Source organism: Schistocerca cancellata, chromosome 1, assembly GCF_023864275.1.
Source record: "Schistocerca cancellata isolate TAMUIC-IGC-003103 chromosome 1, iqSchCanc2.1, whole genome shotgun sequence".
NCBI classification, from domain to species: domain Eukaryota; kingdom Metazoa; phylum Arthropoda; class Insecta; order Orthoptera; family Acrididae; genus Schistocerca; species Schistocerca cancellata.
This window is the reverse complement of record NC_064626.1, coordinates 734,457,423-734,464,794: the sequence shown is the minus strand read 5'-3', so window position 1 is coordinate 734,464,794 and position 7,372 is coordinate 734,457,423. Positions and strand designations below refer to the sequence as shown.

General features: G+C 40.4%; 1 protein-coding gene across 1 annotated transcript in view; it reads left to right on the top strand.

Moving 5' to 3' along the window:
* The first annotated feature begins 818 nt into the window (after positions 1 to 818).
* Positions 819 to 7,372, top strand: part of LOC126185491 (cyclic nucleotide-gated cation channel subunit A) — a 358,388-nt gene continuing 351,834 nt past the window's right edge. Inside the window, exon 1 of the mRNA XM_049928133.1 lies at positions 819 to 900. The gene's annotated coding sequence lies outside the window, so the exon portion shown is untranslated. The remainder of the gene's footprint in view (positions 901 to 7,372) is intronic.

Here is a 7,372-nt window from a genome sequence, read left to right as displayed (position 1 = left end):
TCAAGAAGTAGACTAAGTGTTTAACACGTAAAGACGGAACTGTAAGTAAAAGTTAACTTTCAGTCCATTTGCAAAGATTTTATCATTACGTTTTGAAGAATAAAAAATTGCTCAAATGTGCCAAATCTCAACACAAGTACTCCGTCAGAAAGGTAAACTAACTGTTAGAGCAAAGTGCGTCATTTACTAATTTGTGTCAATTTTTGTGATAATTATTTAGTAATAGCGAAGAGATTATTTTGCTAATTTTGTTTCAACTTCCAAATAGAACTGATGAAAATGATTACAATTGTTTTTTTCTAGTTTCTGCACATCTGCAGGCAGGTCCCGCTTTTTTTGTCAAGTCCTGCTTATAAATTTCTCGTTTCCCACGTCTTCGCGAGTAATAATTGGCAACACTATTCCCGTTTCTGCCCAGGACGGCGATGCGGGTTTTCTGAATCTGCTGCCCTACGCTCGTTTCCCGAGTACGGCACTATTTTGATTGCTTGTTGTTTATTGTGACGTTTCAGATGTGAATAAATAACAGAGAAGAGAATTTTGAGGATAGGTGGAGGCAGCTTCAAGCTGGGGAACAACTTGGAATTTAGTCGGTGCGGGAAATGGACATTGAACCTGATGCATGCAGGTGGGAACGGAAGGCCGTTCGGGCAGTCGGCACTTGCGGCAGAGATCGTTGTGATGCAGGAGGGAGCGTTTGGCGGGCGGCGCTGCCGTAATGGCTTACTAATGCCTCGGCGCTCATTTAGCACGCGGCTCCCGTAGACTGGCGGGCCCCGTCTATCCGCAGGGCCAGCCCGGCCGCAGTCGCACAGCAGCCGACGCGCCGGCCACACACCTGTAGCCGCAGACACGCTCGCCACCGCCCGCGCCTCGCCCCCATGGAGCGGCCTCTCCCACGTAAGCTAACGCCGTCTCGCGCTTCCTCCTACGTGTCCACGCTATCTCCGTTTTGATTTTAACGTACAGATCCTCGTCTGTGTCTGCAGATTTAGCGTATACTAACTTGCTATATACGAACAGCGAACGTCACTGTTCAATTCGAAATGAATTTTTTGGCCTTCGACGGTAATCATTGTTTGCTTCCAACTATCGGCCATTTCCGGCTTTTAAGAAGTTTTTAAACCGTAGTTGACAATTCTGAGTACTTGCGACCGAGCTGTGAGGTCACCAGTATTTGTCACGTGAAGATAAAGCTTACGACAAGCAATCATGTATACAACTAGAATAAAATACTTCGAAAGTAGCACCTGAAACGAGAACACTGACCATTGCGAGCCAACTGTAATGGGAGTCTTTGTGTCGACACGAATGAGAACAACATGCACTCCGTTTCTGTGGTATTTACAGTTGTGAAACTATCGTAGGTTACCTAGACTATATTAGTAAGCGTAGAGTTTTCCTAGTAGCTTTGGTCAGTTAACATCGTAACCGCGTTACCTGTGCGTTAGGTGTGTTGCATATGCATCAGGCGTTACCTCATTTCGATCCCCTTCCTTGTGAATGCGATCAGTGTACTACCAGATTACCCTAGAAACTAGTAGCGGCGAACCGTCTAGAGACCGAGTGAGGATGTGTAAGGGACCAAGTAACCTACGGAACATTTTTGTTCTACACTCTTATCCTTAAAAATAAATAGTATTTATAATAAACTGGAAACTCTCTAAGTTTAGTTGCGATTTTTATCGAAAATTTTTGATTTGTAACTTAAAACAGAGGTATTTTGTAGTAAAAATAAAAAAATACAGGTTTATTACATAGCACTCGAAAATGCATTTTCCCCAAAAAAAGGTAAAATTTAATAAACGCAAAATAAGAACATATCAGACATCGCTTCAATAATTCGTCAAGCTTATGTAAAACCTGTTTCTGTTATTAATAAATAATGTTCGTACTTATTAGTGATGACAGGAAGCTCTTGTGTTTCATCGTGATGAAGAATGTTCTATAGAGCACAAAATAACAACAACATATTGTATAGAGCTTTCCACGTTTGTGCATGTAATCTGTACTTGCATCAAAAGCAACTGCTTTGATTACATAAAACCGTAGAAGTTATGCGATCAACTAATTTTTATTACATACAAAATGCAATTTATTTTTTGTAAGGGTATAAAAAACGCAATTGACTAACAATGAACGGTGTGCGGTTCTAACAAACAAAAAACAAACAAAAGTCGTCGGCTCCCAGTTTCCCTCTCACTTAACCATTTGTGTTTCTTTCCCTCCCAATGCTACCAATACTACCAGTAATCCTACTATGTACTACGTCATATATGTACTATAAGAGAACTACCGAACCGTAGTTTTGGTAGAGCGCATTCTAGGTATTACCCGTCAGACGAATATCTTTGCTAGGACAGTTTATTTCATTACACTCGACTCGCACTGGATAGTGTTGTCGGTGCTAATTGCTGTCCATGGCAGCAAACTTTGTAATTTTAGAAATCGTATACTACTGCGCTAGCTGCCCGAACAAAACCCACTAAGGTAGGTTCGTTTCGCGGCAGGGTATGCAAAGCAAAGTAATCGGTGAAAATGCTTCATATCCGACTGCCATTTTGACGCTGCAGGAGGTCTCCCAAAATTTTAGCATCCTTGTATACTTAAAACATACAGTTCAACAACAAAGTTGACAATGTTTGCTGGAACGCTATCACTGCTTTCTAGGATGTGGATTAGTGATCAGCCGTTGGGTCACGAAGTTTAAAACCAGCCAGCGTTGGGTTTTAGTTGACCCAGTTCATCAATTTGTACATGTAGTACTTCACTAGGTGCAGTGCTCGGCGTTGCCAGCGAAGTTCAATATATGCCAAAGAAAATGATTATCCCTGTGGCTTGTTTATACTCATAGCGAATGCAAGCCGCATGGGAAATTGGTATCGCTTTAAATCGAAGAGCATATTTAAAATACTGCGAGGAATGAATACGTCTTCACCTGCGACACACCTCGTGATGATGGTGTCTTGTATCACGTTCGGCAATAGGTTCTTCACAGTCGCCCTTGTTCCGTTGCATATGTTAATTATCAATATACGAGGGTTGGAACTCCAATAGTGACAACTATTTATTTACAGCTCGTACAAAATAGATACGTGTTTCAAAGATTTACTGACCTTCAAAGTAGTCACCACCACTGTGTATAACTCGTTGCTAGCGATGTGAAAGTCGTAGGATACTCTTAGCAGTGCCAGTTGTGTTGACAGTTCGAGCGGCGCGGTCTATTGCCCGACGAAATTGTAGCAGTTCTGAAGCGAGTGCTGTAAAGTGTTTCCTTTAGTTTAGAAAGCGAGTTGAGCTCACGAGGGCTTAAGTCGGGGGAGCGCAGTAGCTGGTTTAGCACTTAGCAGCCCCATCAGTCAAACTAATCAGTAACAGCTTGCACTGTACGTGCTTGAGCGTTGTCCTGCACAATGATGATCAGGTCCTGCAGAAAGTGTCATCACTTCTGTCTCTGTGCTGTTCATTTTTGGAACACAACTTACGACCAGCTTAGAGATAGACCAAATTCGCCTGATGTAAACCATATGGAACCCACCTGGGTTGCTCTTCGGCGCCATCACCGCATACGCAAGTTAGCGGTCCGTTATTTACACGAATTACGTGACTTGTGTGTAGACATTTAATGCCATATACCTCCACAAACCTACGAACAAACTATTTGATTCGTGATACATCAGTTATTTATTTCGTTCCAAAGACGGAGAAACGGGCTCTGTATTGTGTACATCAAAAAATATGTAGTCTCTGTTCGCCCAAAAGCTCATTAGAAGATCGCTTAGATATTTGAAATAAATCGGCCAAGTACTTTTAGAGATTTTTGATAGCAATTTTACCTCTTCATATATTACATACATGTATATTTGAAGTATGATCCCGAAGTAGCCAATGATCTCCATTTTGTCTTGAAGGAGAACTTGCAAGATTTCATAAAGATCGTAATCAAACTGTAGATTTGTATGAATTACAAACAAACAAACGAAAAACAGATACTCTTCTTTGTATACATAGCTTTACCTCAAGATAACAATAGTCAACTGTATAATACACTACTCAAATGGTTCTTAAAATCGACGACCTGACTTAAGCGGTAGTATTCATACTGTTGAAGCATATGTGCATAGTTGCAAAACAAAGTTTATAGGTGGCTGCATACGACATGGTCCATCTTTTTTTTTTACACTCTATTTTTAATTTCTCCGTTTTCCAGGGAAATTTCAAAACCTTTTAACTACCAGCGTAAAGCAAATATCGACGACAAACCATAATTATTCGATTGTTACAACAGTGCTTAAGTCATTCTGATGCTAAAAGCAATTAATTTTCTCAAGTTGCATAATGTTGTGAATCATTGCGGTAAACTTTGTCGACAATATATTTAAAAAAATGTAGATCTCTAGTATCTTATAGAAATATTTGTAAAAAGTATTCTCGTCTGAGGAATAAAAAATATTGTGTAAAATCCTAAACATAAACTTGTGATTGGAAAATCAGCGTTTGAATAACTTACAACCGTCGAACATGTTATCCTGTGTCAACGTAACGTAGTCGAAATAAAGGAAACGAAAGACAAAGCCAGCGTCCAAGACTCCACTAAAAACGAGTATTTAAGATTAAAAACTGCAGGTTCAGAAAGCCTTAACGGTCCTTCAACGAACTGTTCAAAGTCTGTAATCTAAAAAATTTTACTTCATTATTTTCCTGTATCAGTTTCGGCATATAGTTTCGAACTAACTTCTCGTGATAATCCTTATAATTAACATTTCAAAAAGTTCAAAATTGTGCTCACAAACGAAACTTATTTTCAGTATCCAGGTATTGACAACATTGGGTTTCAGGAATGGAACACAGAGATACTTGCAATAACTTGCCTCTGAAACAGCGTCAAGTCGATGGAATGTGCAGGTGTTTCAAGACTTCATCGTCTCATTTTCGTAATATGAACTCACTCATATTCACTTGAAGCTTACGAACCTCGTGATCTGTTCTTCGATTTGTCTGCTCATAGCGTAAATCTCTACCGAAATTAAAGTACTTTAAAAATTAAGAAAATATGTAAAGGAGAATAATCTGGCAAGTGTTTTATCAGAGAGAATATGCCACTTGCTATTTTGTTTTCTCTTTGTTTAATATTATTTGCATGGCTGTAAAACTAAGTCATTTTGTTAACATTTTAGCGTTTTAACGAAAAATATTTTAAAAAATTGTCAATTCGATCATTTAGTGGCAGGCTGCGAATTCTGACACCTTCCTCTAATATTGTACTAGTCTCTAAGGACCCCTGACTGATTTTACATAGTGCAAGAGCGTTTTAGACACAGCATTTTAGACACAGTACAAAATAAATCTACCACTTTTATCTTGGAAAGTAACGCTTGACTGTAAATTATAGATCAAAGGAAACAGAATCTAGAAATCATATTCTCAGATTCAGTTAAATGCAGAGAATTAAGTGATCGTGAAGACTCGTTGTTTCCATTTTGCGTCAGATTGAGATTCAATCTGAAAGCGACAGGAACGTATTCCTCTGCTGAGTATAACCTAAGAATACGTTCACGGATTCTTGATATTAGAGATAAACGCTGCACCCAAGGCGAATTCAATAGTTAGTCGTGTTACGTCAGTGGGATGTCACCAACCTTTGTACTTACCATCAACCTGACATTCGGCACATAATGGATAATGCGCGTGAAGTTAGCGCATTTTATTGCGACCAAACATGGCTGCCCAACGCATGAGATCTCATCTCAAGTTCTGGAGTTTTCACGTATCAATATGCGAAGTTTCTTCCGCGAGATCTTCGATTCTGCAAAAAATGGCGCCACTAATGGAAGATCATGTGGATAATATTTCGTTGCTGACCCTCGCGGCTGTCACCTATCGTGGATCCTGGTGCAGCGAATTATTTGATAATGCAATGTTAGACATCAGTGCGCAGCCATATAGACAACACAATATCCTCGTCTTGGGATTTAAGATCAACCTTCCCACTCATGTACTTCTACTGACTAAAGTAAAAGGTACACATGATAGTATGGATGGAGAAACACCCCAATCAAGAAGTCGAAGCATGGGAAAAAACGCTTGTAATGATGATTCGCGGCAATTGCGGAACGTACCTGTGGCCAGGTACGAACTCGTCGAAAGCAAGATAAGACGATGCATCAGTTAGCTAATTTTTCAGCAATATATTTGCAACGGGTGAAATTATAGTCCTGGTAGTCTCCCATTGTCTCTCACTGGCGGATCATACGGGATCCAACTCTCTGATCATGTGTACGCCATTATTTGCCTAATACGTCAGTGCTCCATCCCAGCGCCGCCAAATTATCTCACAACGGTTTTAGGAACACTCCGAGGTCTTCAAAGAGTTTCTTTGCCCGTTCAGGTCACCTGACATGAATCGGATTGAGACCTTCGTAAGACTAGTTGCAACCGTCGGCCGATGTGGCCGAGCGGTTCTAGGCGCTTCAGTCTGGAACCGCGCGACCGCTACGGTCGCAGGTTCGAATCCTGCCTCGGGCATGGATGTGTGTGATGTCCTTAGGTTAGCTAGGTTTAAGTAGTTCTAAGTTCTAGGGGACTGATGACCTCAGATGTTAAGTCCCATAGTGCTCAGAGCCATTTTGAACTAGTTGCAACCAATGATAGCTGTGGACGTTGGTTGCGATGCCATGGTTCACAACGGTTCTTCTATGTCATTACACGTTACCGCCATCATCGGGGTGTATTAGTATTAGGAATTTATTCGTCCGATGATCATTTTCCAATGGTACAGGATTTCTCGGCTTAAAACATCGGTACCGTAAATCTCATATACCGACAAATGAATATACTCAAATGTTTAATCAGGAGAGGGTGCGACAAGTGGGCAAATCGTGGCTTTATTGAATGAACCATCTCGACTTTTACTTGAAGTAGGAAAACCACGGAAATCAGAAATCAGATGGTCACACAGAGCACGAGCCTCCATCTAGCAGAAACTGAATCCAGTGTCTTTACAAACGCACTGCCTCACTCGATTATACCTCACGTACAGTTTTCTTATGTAAGTAGCTGTTACCTGCTGCTAGATAGGCATCTGCAGTATAGGTGGGTATGAATTTACTTAGAGAACGTATGCTGCGAAACGTGGAAATCTCTTTACTTGCAAGTGTGCACTGAAAATTGTATATACGTAATTAAGCTAGTTTTGCTAAGGGTTTATTTCTGAAGAAGTCGTCTTTAAAGCGATCTATCAGAGTTCTAGCTAATATCACTAACAAATAAAATGACGTTTCTTAGAAGAGTAACTCTGATATTTCAGATAACTGCATCATACGCTTCGCGTTACGATATGTCATTTTAACACGTGTAATGAACACTGGATTTA